Source organism: Cardiocondyla obscurior, linkage group LG01 (assembly GCF_019399895.1).
Source record: "Cardiocondyla obscurior isolate alpha-2009 linkage group LG01, Cobs3.1, whole genome shotgun sequence".
Taxonomy (NCBI): Eukaryota; Metazoa; Arthropoda; class Insecta; order Hymenoptera; family Formicidae; genus Cardiocondyla; species Cardiocondyla obscurior.
Genome location: NC_091864.1, coordinates 13,796,547 through 13,809,520, shown reverse-complemented (window position 1 = coordinate 13,809,520; position 12,974 = coordinate 13,796,547). Strand labels below are relative to the sequence as shown.

At 41.3% G+C, this 12,974-nt stretch overlaps 1 pseudogene; it reads right to left on the bottom strand.

The window, feature by feature from the left end:
- Positions 1-361: 361 nt before the first annotated feature.
- Positions 362-3,070, bottom strand: LOC139103578 (uncharacterized; annotated as a pseudogene).
- Between the last annotated feature and the right edge of the window lie 9,904 nt (positions 3,071-12,974).

Below are 12,974 nucleotides of genomic sequence, written 5' to 3'. Positions count from 1 at the left end.
GTGGGATAACGCGCGCCGCCGCTGACTGTTGGTGGGGCGATGACGCGTCTGCTCTGCTGGCTGCTGGTGGGGGTGATGACGTAGGCGATGACGCAGGTCCATGTGGTACGCAATACGATTACGCAATACTATCTTATGCTTAATGCTATTCTTATATAATGTGTTTACGAAGTGGTATATTGACGCACATGCGTCTAAGTAGATTAATTCTTATAGGTCTACATTAAAAGTGTCATACAAGTAAAAAGGCGAAAAATTTCTTAGGCGTAGTGTTTCTTATTAACTATGTGTTGTGGGGTCGCACACCTTCCTTAAAATAAAAGATTGGCCAATGTGCCAATGTTTTTGCTTAAAACTATACTTAATTATTTCCGTCTATATATTGACGCAATGATGCGTATGTATACTTGTGGGGTACCTTTTCTTCAGGGAAATCAGCTTTGGAGGTTGATGGCGGGTGAAGAGCTTCTATCGTTGAATGGGGTTTATCTTCTTTGGGGATATCTGGCTCTCGTTCCCTTGTTGGTTTTCCTCCCAGGTGTAGTAACAGGTGCGTGACTGAACTCCACAAGGCTCCCAATAGATGAAGACTCCATCCGTAGACGGTGTGTAGAGCGTAACCGTGAATAATGGTATCTATGCAGAGTTTTACAAATCGGATGATTAGGAAGATTGCCAATATTCCTGCACTGGCTGATCCAAATGACATGAATCCTTTCCAGATTCGTCGTCCCGTATTTTCAGCAATATGATCGAGTGTGGCTTCATCCAGTAAGCCAATCATAGATATTGATCCAGGTGCGACTTTATTTCCCATCGCGCCTTGTGCAATGTTGTTAATCATTGCTGGTTTTTCCACTGGAAACATTATGTGTGTCCTGAGTCGGTCTAGGTCGTCGGTAGAGTAGATTCCGCTCGCTGCTAGACCTGCTGGGCTGGTATAATGCCATTTAGGTTGTGATAGTGGTTCGATTATTGGAGGCGGAAGAGTTTCCATTGGTCGTGGTGCTACTCTATACCAAGTGTTTTCGATTTTGTACATGGCAGGTAATAAACCATGGCAATCACGAACTGTACCTTTTCTCGTGATTATCCGGGATCTTGGTAATAAGAAGAACGATTCGTTGTGCCTCGTAATTGGCAACTCGTTGTAGCAGTCTTCGGTGTGTCTAATTTTACACTCCACTGGAATGCATTTAATCATGTGGATGACTTCTCCACTTGTTACGGCAGTATAACCGGGTCCTTTCATTAGTCTTATCGCCATTTCGTCTGGTGCGATACTGGCTAGTGATAAGGCGTTTTGTAGCACTTGGCGCTCCAATGCGCATTTCTGTTCCATAATGTCTCTGTATAGTTTAGACAGTTGGGTCTTTATATGCTTTTCTACATATATAAATTTAGAATTCACATATGCGAAAATGTCTAAATTATCGACTGATATTTTAGATCTTGTCTTGAAGGTTGCTCCTCTTTTAGTCTCCAATATGAATAGCTTCGGGTGTTCCGTTTGCAGTAATGTGTATCCACACACATTGATTTCGTGCGTTTTGGTCAGAGCAAACGTTGTATCTTGTGATGTCACTGTGTAGATTATTGGGTTGTCTGGGTTATTTCGTGATGTCAATTTTGCAGCTATTCCTTCATACAGTATGTCGTATCGATCGAAGTGGCAGGTATCAGTGGGTAAAATTGGCCAATACGTTTCTGTCCCTTCAGCGTCCATGCAGTATCCTCTTGAAAGAGTGCATTTTGTTCCAACTGGTAGTATCACTTGTCCTGAAGCTCGTTTTACTGGCGCTTCCGAGGATCTGAGTGTAATCTTGATACTGGCCTGTACCACAACGTTCTCCCAATTTCCATATCCATCAGAGTATTGTGATCCGCTACAGCGTCCATCGACTGACACGGATCCGGCTAACGTTGCGCTTCTGAAGTTGGTTGAGTTTTTGGTGAGTCCATCGAGAATGGCGTTGACAATAGTAATGGAGCCGGTGTCGTGTATTCTTCTGCAAGCTTGTTCGCCTACTTCCTGAATGTATTCGCGGCGTCCATTATGAACGACTGATGTGTGTGAGTGCATTCCACAGTAGGAAATGGTTCGGTCTATTTCTATTCTGCATTGGGTTATTGTTACCCTGTCGTAGTCCGATGTCTGCATAAGTTGTACATAGACTTTTTCTTCTTTGGTTCCAGGCTTCCGACGTCACAGTCTCCAATATCGAGAAGTGATAGTGTGGTTATATTCATTCCTTGTCCTCCACAATCATAGCCTATTAGCGCTGTTGCTAACGGCAAGAGTGTTGTGATGACGAGAGTCTTCCTGGCAGAGAGAGTCATGTTGTCGGTCAGTGGTCTTCGGGTGTAGTGCCGGTTCTTGGCTCCGATGACCGGGAATATGTATCCTTTTCAGGTGACTCAGCATTGGGAGGGGCTAACTTAATCTTATCCATGTGGACGGTTCGCGTGACTCGGTTGTTTATCTTAAGACGTACGTTATTTCGAGGGAGTATCTCAATTACTTGATAAGGTCCTACATACTGGTCCCCAAGTTTATGTGTCGGTTCTTTTAAAAGATACACCATATCATCTTTCTTTATACAATTTAAATTCTGTCTTGCGTCGTATCTTGCCTTTGATTTATGTTTCGCATTTATAAGATTAGATTGGGCGCTCGTCTGTACATCATGAATCTTATCGTGTAACTTAATGAGATAGTCGGTATAGCTTTCGTTCGGAACGTCTTCTGGGAATGGATTGCTTGTCGGTACGCGGGCGGCTTTGCCAAATACTAATTCATGAGGCGTGTAACCCGTTCCCTCATGAACGCTCGTGTTGTAAGATAAGCTTGCTAAGCTAAGATAACAGTCCCAATCGGATTTGTTATCTACAATTTGTTTTAAGTATTCCCAGAGAACGTGGTGTGACCGTTCTATTGACCCATTCGCCTGAGGTCGATAAGCGGTCGTCTTAAAAGTAGTTATCCGAAATCGTTTGGCTATCGCTCGCATGAGACTGTTTAAGAAATGTGACCCTTGGTCTGTCAATAGCGCTTTAGGAGCACCATAAATACAGATGAAACTTTCAACGAATGCGTCGGCAACGTCTAACGCGCCGGCTTTCTTTAAGGGTATAGCTAATGAATATTTTGTCAAAAGATCTTGGATAGTTAAAATGTATGAATGTCCTGTGCGAGAGGTAGGCAACGGTCCCATAATGTCCATAGAAATTTTATCAAACGCAGTATCAGGGGTATCGGTTAATACCATCGGTTGTTTAGGCTTAACTCTAATTAACTTTTTACGTTGGCAGTTTTTACAATTCTTTATAAACTTTTCTATCTCCATTTTCATTCGTGGCCACAGATAATGTTCGCGAATTCTACGGTAAGTTTTTGTTATACCTTTATGTCCGCCTATTGGTGATGCATGATTTTCATTAATAATATTCATTCTTTGATTTTCAGGTGGAATACTAATTTCGTTGGAGCAGACAGTGATTCTAACTTCCGTTCCTCTAAATGTATCATCTAAAAGTCTGTGGATGGTAAGCCACGGTATGTTTCCTACTTTGCCCTTATTACTGATTAGCTGAGAAGAAGACCAAGTTCTTTAACGACGTCGAACAAAGATGCTATTGATTCTTTAATGAGGTCTCTTTCAGATACGGCTGATATACTTTGGTTAAGGTAAGTGCTATAATAAATTTATCTTTCTTATATGGCAAGGGTCGAGCGCGTCCTATCGTTGGGTCTTTGATAACTGGCATAACTGCGGCTTTATTTAATAATTCGGAGCCTGCATCGTACGGTTGGCTCTTATCCGTGATAAAAATAACTAGGTTATCTTTTCGGCCTAATAGGTTATCTTTCGTCGAGCTTATTATCGTCATATAATTATTTGGAAACACGTACGGCTTGTTAACGTTATCAAATATCTCCTCGTCCGAGGTCTCAGTGTCAGATTGTTCGCTATCGGGGCTCTCATTAGCTGAATATTCGGTTTCGGTATCGCTCGTTTCGGGTTTATCGCTAGTGGCCTGCACATTATCGTTATCGCTTATAACTCGCTGGTTCTTATCTGTTGCTCTACTGCCTCGTGTGGCTTCAAATATTTCTTCATCAGAGCTTATCTCTAGCGGATATACACGCGCGGCTTGGGTTATCGGGTTCCGAGATAGCGCGTCGGCGTTCACATTAATTTTGCCTGCTTTGTATTCGATTTTATAATCATATTCGGCGAGTTTTAACCGCCACCGAATAAGGCGTGATGTCGGGTCTTTAACTGAATTTAACCATACAAGTGGTTTATGATCGGTCACAAGAGTAAATTTATTACCGTACAGGTAAGGTCTGAAGTAATTTGTACAATAAACAATTGCCAAAAGTTCTTTTTCTATCGTGGAATAGTTACATTCGGCTTCATTCAGTAGTCTCGACGCATATGCAATTGGTCTATCTTTCCCTATTTCGCCCTGACTTAAAATTCCTCCTATTGCGTATCCCGAGGCGTCTGTTGTCAACACAAATGGCTTAGTAAAATCGGATGTTGCAAAAGGGGTTCTGAACATAGTAAATCGCGTAATTTACAAAACGCTTGCTCTTCTGACCATGCAAATGTACTTTTTTAAGTAATTGAGTTAAAGGCTTGGCTTCCTTGAAAACCCGGTATAAATCGTCGGTAGTAACCGGCGAGACCAAAAATTGCTTGATATTTTGGGATCCTTGGTCTTGGAAAGTTCTTGACGGCAATTATTTTCTTTGGGTCTGGTTTTACCCCATCTTCACTTATTATATGACCAAGGTAGCCAACCTCCTTGCGAAGGAATTCGCATTTGTCTGGTTGGAGCTTCAAGTTCGCTATTCTTAGGCGCTCGGCTAGCTTATTGAATTTTACTGCATGCTCTTTCAAAGAGCTCGCGTAGATTACTATGTCATCTAAGTAAACGAACAATAACGTTCCTTGGAGGCCGCTCAGAATTCTATCCATCACTCTTTGAAAGGTGGCCGGTGCGTTCTTTAAGCCAAACGGCATTCGCTTGAATTCATAGTGCCCAAAGGGCGTAGAAAACGCGGTTTTCTGAGCGTCTTCCTCGGACATTGGTATTTGGTGAAATCCTGACGCGAGGTCAAAAACACTGAAGTATTTTGAACTCCCGAGTTGGTCCAAAATTTCCGTTATATTTGGTAACGGGTATGCGTCTCCTAGTGTTTTTTCATTGAGTGCGCGAAAATCTATTACGAGCCTCCAACGTTTATTTCCCTTCGAATCAGGTTTCTTGGGTACAATCCATAACGGACTGTTATATGGGGATTTCGATTCCTCTATTACTTTGTTTTCTAATAGATCTTTGACTTGTTTATCAATCTCATTTTTGTGGATTGGAGGAAAGCGGTATTGCTTTGTATTAATGGGTTGGTTATCGGTGGTAGTGATTTTGTGACTTGCCATTGTGTGCCCTAAGACCGGGGAGATGGAATAGATCATGATGTTTATGGATGAGGCTTATCGCATGTTCGGCCTCTTCTTGGTTTAGATGATCGAGTCTGAGTAATTTCTTTACCTTATCTACTCGGTCCTCTTTCGATATAGAGACGGAGTTTACTTGTGCGGTATCTCTCGCTGATACGCTTATCGCGCGCTTGGAGACGGTTTCGATTTCTTCTAAGTTTATCGAGGGACTATCTCCTGATCCCGTTCTGGGTTTATCGCGCGGCAATATGCCTTCCCGTCTCGGTTAGTGACCACGGCGTCGCCGAGGATGACATCACCGCCTACCCTAAGGCGCGGGATGTAGCCGACTCTGAGTTTATTTATAACTTTTACGTAGAGAGTTGTTTGTGTTCGGGCTGGAATAGTTATCGATTCTGGAGTAGTAAATGGTAGTCTGTTTCCTTTCCATTCTACGTATTTCTCCACGAAATTTATATTTGATGCGTCCCTAAGAAAGTCCGATCCTAAGATGCCTTCTTGTATTATGGGGAAGTCATCGGGAACGATATGGAAAATAACCGGGTGACCGAACAATTCTATTTTTAAATAACCGAGGGTTTTTACTTGCCCGCTTGTGATGCCGCTAAGGAACAAGGGGTCTCCATTTATTATCTCGGCGTCCGGTTTAATCCCGTGTTGCTTGATTAGATTAGGTGCTGCGCCAGTATCAATCATGAGATTAACTTCCCTAAGGAGGTTATCTGAATTTATCTTTGTTGTTGGCGCGTGTGTGAACTCTTTTGGATTTAGGATTGCGATACGGGTTCGTCGGGTGTTTCCGTTTTGCTGGTCGACGGTTGTGACGTTATGGAATTTATCGGACGCGTATTTTGTCGGTTGTCCGACCGGTGCGTCCGCGTCCCGTCGGACGATTCTCGTTTCCCGAATGTTGTCTCTGTAAATTATTATTATATTGTCGTTTCCGGCATTCTTCGATCGTATGGCCGTGATTTTTACAATATCTACATGTTTTTTCAGTTGTTGTAGGCGTACTCTGTCGCGTCGGTGGGTTATCTTGCGGTCGAGTAGTGTAGTTATCGCGGGGTCGAGGTGAATAGTTATCGCGGGGTCGCGATGTGTAATTATCGCGGGGTCGAGGTGAATAGTTATCGCGGGGTCGCGATGTGTAGTTATCGCGCTCCGGCTGATTTCTCTCGTATCTCGGACGATTCCATTGCGACGTCGGTCGGTTAGTCATGTAAGTTTTTGGGGTCGAAAAGGCTATCGGCCGTCCGATAGGATGAATGCGCTGCGACTGATTATTTCTTTCGTTATCATTTCGCCCTCGTGAATCGAAGCGTTGTTTGTCTAATTCTTGTCGTTTCGCGATTTCACTGAAGCAAATGCTTCGACGGATTATAATATGCATCCGGTCGTAATTGGAGCCTGTACTTATGGCAAGCCATCGCAAAAAGAACGCGCGGTTAATGTTTCCACTTCGGCTGTTATGCGATGGTCGAGTTGTCCGTGCCTTCGACGTTCCGCGTCGAGGATGTTGGAACGCAGGTCCTTAACGCGACTGATGTAATCGAGAATGTGTTCGTGCGGTTTTAGGTATACTGTACTTAGATCTCCGCGGTATTGATCAATAGTCCTCGAGGGTCCGAATGCACCATTTAATAGGTCTATCAACTGGGTAACGGTATCGCAAGGTTCGTCTTCTACGGCGTAGTACGCGCGTCCTCTTAATTTATTAATTAAGAGTTTGGTCAAGTTTTCTGACGGGCTGGTACGATGCTTCTTGCTCTTCGGCAAGCACGCGTGAATTGAGCGAGGGAAGAATGCAATGACGAATGACGGTACTTCCGTGGCTTCGCGAAAGGATACTTTAGGAAATAACGTCGTAAGGTACGTCAAAACTGAACGGGGTAGATGAAGGTTCTATATGAGCCGTGGCGTTTGGTATGTTACCATGTGAGGTTCTCGCTCGCGTTTCTCGGTTTCTTTTGGGAGCGTGGTTGTTCCATTTATTTAATTCCAAGTGAGATATAGAAGACTCATGGATTTGGGCTTTTCCTTTTCAAACGACGCGTTGTTTGAGTTCCGCGCTTTCCGCGGCCATTTTCTTTTGTTGTGCTTTAATACTTGTGCGTATTGCGTCAAGTTCGGCGGTTTCTTGCGCAATCTTTCTGCGAGCAATATCAAGTTCGGACTCGCTCAGAGGCTTATCAGTAGTCTTACTGCGCGTCTCCATCTCGTTGGGCATATCTTATCTTGCTTACAAGGTGACGTCACGATTGCGTCAGAATTTTAATTGCGTGGTCTGCTTTATCAGTGAGGCTGATTTCGTAGTGCGAATATAAGGCCAATTAGTGTAATTAAAATGAAACGTTCGCTTGGCGAATGCTTGGTCTTCAATGATAAGATAAGATAAGGCACTTCTCGTGATAACAACCAATTAGTATAATTAAAATGAAACGTTCTTTTGGCGACTGTTTAGTCTTATGATAAGATAAGATAAGACGCTTCCTGTGATAACAACCTGATATGCTACAAGGCCTTTATTTATTCCGTTAACAACTTGATGAACAGTGCTTCTATTCATTCAACGAAATATAATTTAATTTAATTGTGGGTTAATATTGAAATTGTTTGCACGTGGACTTAACGGATCCCACCGCTGTCACCAAATTTATGTTACGTCCCGGCGATTGCGGATGTTTCAAAACAATTTCGAACCGCGGGTCTTAGGCATTTATGGGATCAAGAAAGTTCAGCGTGTTACGGCTTCCGATCAAGGGATTCTTTTACTCGCTCGGACCACGAAATATTTATTTTACAATTTATGAGGCATCTGGCACTGGTAATCTCCGGTATACAATAGTAATTATAGTCGGTTCACTATCTAAATATGGTTGATCTTCCGGATTTTCGTCAAGGTAATCTAGAAAACGATCTATCGTTTCTATACACAAGGGGCAATGTCGGATATTATGTGAATCTGCTATTAAAACACCACAATTGCTACATTCGTATTCTCCACTACGTATTCCGATAAGGATGCGATGAGACGGTACGTAGTCAAATTCTGAAGTCGGGTATCCGGAATTAAGCATGCATCTACGGCAAAAGGGAAGACGCGTAACCTTTTGTTCGAAGTGACGGTATCTGATCTCGCACCTAGCTTGGAGCAACCAATTGATAACTGCTCTGGTTAATCCCAAAGGAGCTGTGCTAACGGGCATTCGAGGACGGGGTCGATTTGGGCACATTTACGTTCTTTTACTGAGATTCACTCCCTATATGATCGATGAATATTTCTACTGGTTCTCCTAGCAAATATACTGTATCTCCGCTTAATTCAAGATAACGTATAAAATCGCGATGAACTAAGGGGCAAACGCCACAATTCCTGTAAGCTTCCGACAGCTCTAATTTTATTCTACACTCGCGACACTTTAATGTATTAGGAGCGTTCCCGAAATACAGGTAATGATCGACGACGTGTACAAAGTTGGATTTGAAAGAGTCTATTAAGGGTGCACAACCGAGACAATATAGCTCACGAGTTTCGCGATGTCGTCGGTATATTTTATGGACACAGCAAGCGTTTGCTATCCACTCTGATCTAGTAGCAGTTAGATTTAATAACGCGTAGTTTCTTTCGTTGACTCTACAGTAATTAGCCTGACTCGGCGGGCACATTTCCGTTTAAAACGAACATTACAAATGAGGTTGGCAGGTACTTACCCAATCTCGGCATCTCATCTGCGCTGCTTTGGATTGCTTCCTCTGCGTTTCTATGAATTCAGCGTCGCAGTCTTTGACTTCCTTCTGAGGTGGATTTTCGTAGGCTCTCCTGCGTGGGTCGTCCTTCGGGATGTCGTTCAAGGAAGGCCCTTTATGACGTAGGTAATCTTCAGATGATAGATCGAAGTTCCACAAGAGTGTCGATTTAGCGCGTGATAATACGCGGTGATTTTACGTATTTGATATTTACGGCCGCCGCGTCGTGATTTAGAGTTTGTCATGGGTAGTTTCACAGAATATGAATAAGTTTAAAGATTCCAGGCAGAAAGCGTGCAGTGCGGCTGCACCACTAACGCAGGAATACCTGTTAGACTGAAATCAAAGACGTGCAGTGCGGCTGCACCGAAATCAATCTTCAATCACACAGGTTAATAAATATAGCAAATAGTGAAACTGTTGGATTATGGTAAGGTAAGGTATCACTGAATCTAGCACACGATGTAGAATTAACAATAAGTATATATTCTAAAGTTACGTTACAATAATGTTGGTTATACAAGAATAAAGTTTAAGATATAAGTACGAACTAGAAGAAAATAGTAAAGGACCCGCACGCGGGATGGACTCTCCTTAGAGAGATGTGACTCGACTTAGAACTGGGTACGAAGTGAGCTCTCTAGCTCGGGCATGGACCTCCTTCGGTTTGATCCCCTCCATCGTCGTTGGCTGACGGTGGGGGTGATGCGCGCGCCGCCGCTGGCCGTTGATGGGGCGATGACGCAGGTGAGGATGCGCGCGCCGCCGCTGACTGTTGGTGGGGCGATGACGCGTCTGCTCTGCTGGCTGTTGCGTGGGGGTGATGACGTAGGCGATGACGTAGGTCCATGTGGTACGCAATACGATTACGCAATACTATCTTATGCTTAATGCTATTCTTATATAATGTGTTTACGAAGTGGTATATTGACGCACATGCGTCTAAGTAGATTAATTCTTATAGGTCTAAAATAGATTAAAAGTGTCATACAAGTAAAAAGGCGAAAAATTTCTTAGGCGTAGTGTTTCTTATTAACTATGTGTTGTGGGGTCGTAACACCGTTGACTGATCACTGATTATAATATTTAATGCAATAAAAAACAGTACAATATAATTGGTAATCGATTCGCGTTTAAGGTAAGTTGTCATAGATTTATACTATTAGTTTCAATTAAATTTGAATTTAAATTGCAATAGCTTACAAAAATGAATTAAATTTAAAATAGAATTGACCACGGTAGCTAATTTAAGTGAAATTTCTTAGGTTTAAAAAGTGAATAAATCTTACGTTGTTAATGTTAGAAAAAATTAATATTTTGGGGCGTTAATTGATCTTAAATGTAACCACCGGCCTGTGAATGTAGTTTCAGGCGTTGGATGTTTCATAAAAATAATCCTTAAAGTAGAACAATAAAACTAAGCGGAGTTGCAAGTGTATTGCTAACGCTCTCACAAAACTTAGTCTTAATGACAGGTATAGAGAATAGACTGGCACAGACGATGTGCACTGTATGACTGATAAAATCTGACTGGCACCAGAGTGGGCATCGCTTAAGCTTATTACGATTGTCTCAAGGTTTGCGCATGGTGTCGGCAATGTTTATTTTCAAAACGAAAGACGTTGAGTCTTGGTCAATAAAATATTTTTATACTATCGGCAACTTAAATGTGTTTTAAAATTCTTGCGGATGTTGGGATTTAGCTTTTAGACAACAAGATAAACACAAATTCCAAATTTGCAAAATTACGGCTTATTACCACGCGTTGAATCGACAATCGGGCGGAAACCCAAAATCATTAATCACCTACAATACCGCCTGACACCAATCAGTGTGGTCCTGAAAAAGCCGAACTTAAACAACATCCAAAAACGATTCCCGCAGGCAGGCGTACGGAAACCATAAGAAAAACGTCATATCCTGTTTATCAAGAACAAAAAAACACCGAAGTACAGTCGAGATGCTAGCATGAACCAAATTATTAGTCACATTTAATTCTTTGTGCATTTGCTCTGCAAGCCACATCCGACTAGACTAGCTTATTCTTGTTCAGACTTGCTTAACTTTCTCTAACTTTCACTCTACCCTATTGTTCTGTAATATTTCCTAACTTTCATTTTTTTTTATTTTTGGTCCCATTGTCATTCGGCACCCGCAGTGAGGGTTGTCTTTACTTTTCCCTGGCTTTAGAAGTTTGGTAAAATTTTGTGCATCAATATTTTAAATTTTATTTGCATCAATAAAACTTGATTTCTGTCATTATGTATAATGTGCTTGTCCTGTTAATTTGTGCCACAGCACACTAGTAATACTCGCGACACAGCTCTATTAAACTCGACTCATACGCTAACTGAATAGTTAGACACAGGCCGCTGTGTCCATAAAGTATATAGACGGCATTGCGAAACTCGCGATAATTATTGTTTAACCTGCGCACTCGACGCTGATAGACTTAAAATCAATTTTGTTCCCGTTACGGACATTATTTTTGTTTGACTTTTTTATAATCTCTAAGATGCCATCACTGTAGAATTTTAGAAATTTTGAGTCGTATTAAATTGTGATTACTGCCGATTAGTACGTCGCGATTTTTTCCTTGTTTATCCTAAGGAAGATAGAATATTTTTTAAAACAACCGTTGAAATTTTTATAGAAACTTTAACTACGGTTTAGTTTACATTAATAAATGTCCACAACTTGCGCGCGTGCATCCACCTGTAGAACTCATTTAACTAGAGTAATTATAACTGGCTAGCTCATGCCACTTGCGAAACCAGGTATTGATTGTATGAGCAAAAGGTAACGCGTCTTTTTTATTTGCCGAAGGTGTATGCTTAGATCTGGGCAACTTTCCGCGGACTTTTATTACGTACTATCACATAAAATCAACATTGGCTTAAGTCAAAAGGAATACAAATGTAGTAACTGCGGTGTGTTTGTCGCGATTCGCGAAATATCAGACATTGCCCATGTGTAAAAAGCGATATTGTTATTTTTAAATTACTTTAAGCAAAACCCGCAGGATCAACCTTACTTAAATAGCAAAGCGACTATTATTTGTATTGAATATCAAAGAGTTGCTTTAACGTAAATTAATTTTATTTCGTTAAATTATTGTTACTCCCGTAAATGCCTAAACCCGTAGTTCAAATCCGCCTTAGGCGTCCGCGACTACCAAAAAGTAATATTTGCGATACATTGAATATTTTTTAGGTAAATTAATAATTAATATATTTATTTATATACGGTATTGGACGCGCTCGTCCAATAGTGGGCTTATTAATTTTCGGTAAAATTAAGTTTTGTTTTACCACTTTAGCTTATAAATCGCATGGTTGTCCGGTTTTAAATAAATATTACCAAACTATTTTTTTATATAAAATATTGTTTTGTGACTTTATTATGGTCATGTAATAATTTGAAACTGGTACGGTATATTAACATTATTAAATATTTGTCGTTGGACTGATCGCCTAAAATAGAGTCGCTATTCTGATATATCTGATACGCCATCTGCATATTTGTTATTATATTCGTCATCAAGAAAAATCTAAATCTAAGCGAGCATCGTTTTAATGTATGTTACTTGATTTGGGTAGGATATTTATGTCTGATGTATTGCGCGCTTAAATGTCGGTTATCGTTTTACATATTTCTTTATCACCCTTTTATTATACACCGGTGTTGGGAAAAATGTTTATGTCTGGCGCGTTGCGTGTTCGCATTTTTTATCATTTCTTCAGTTTACATTACCGG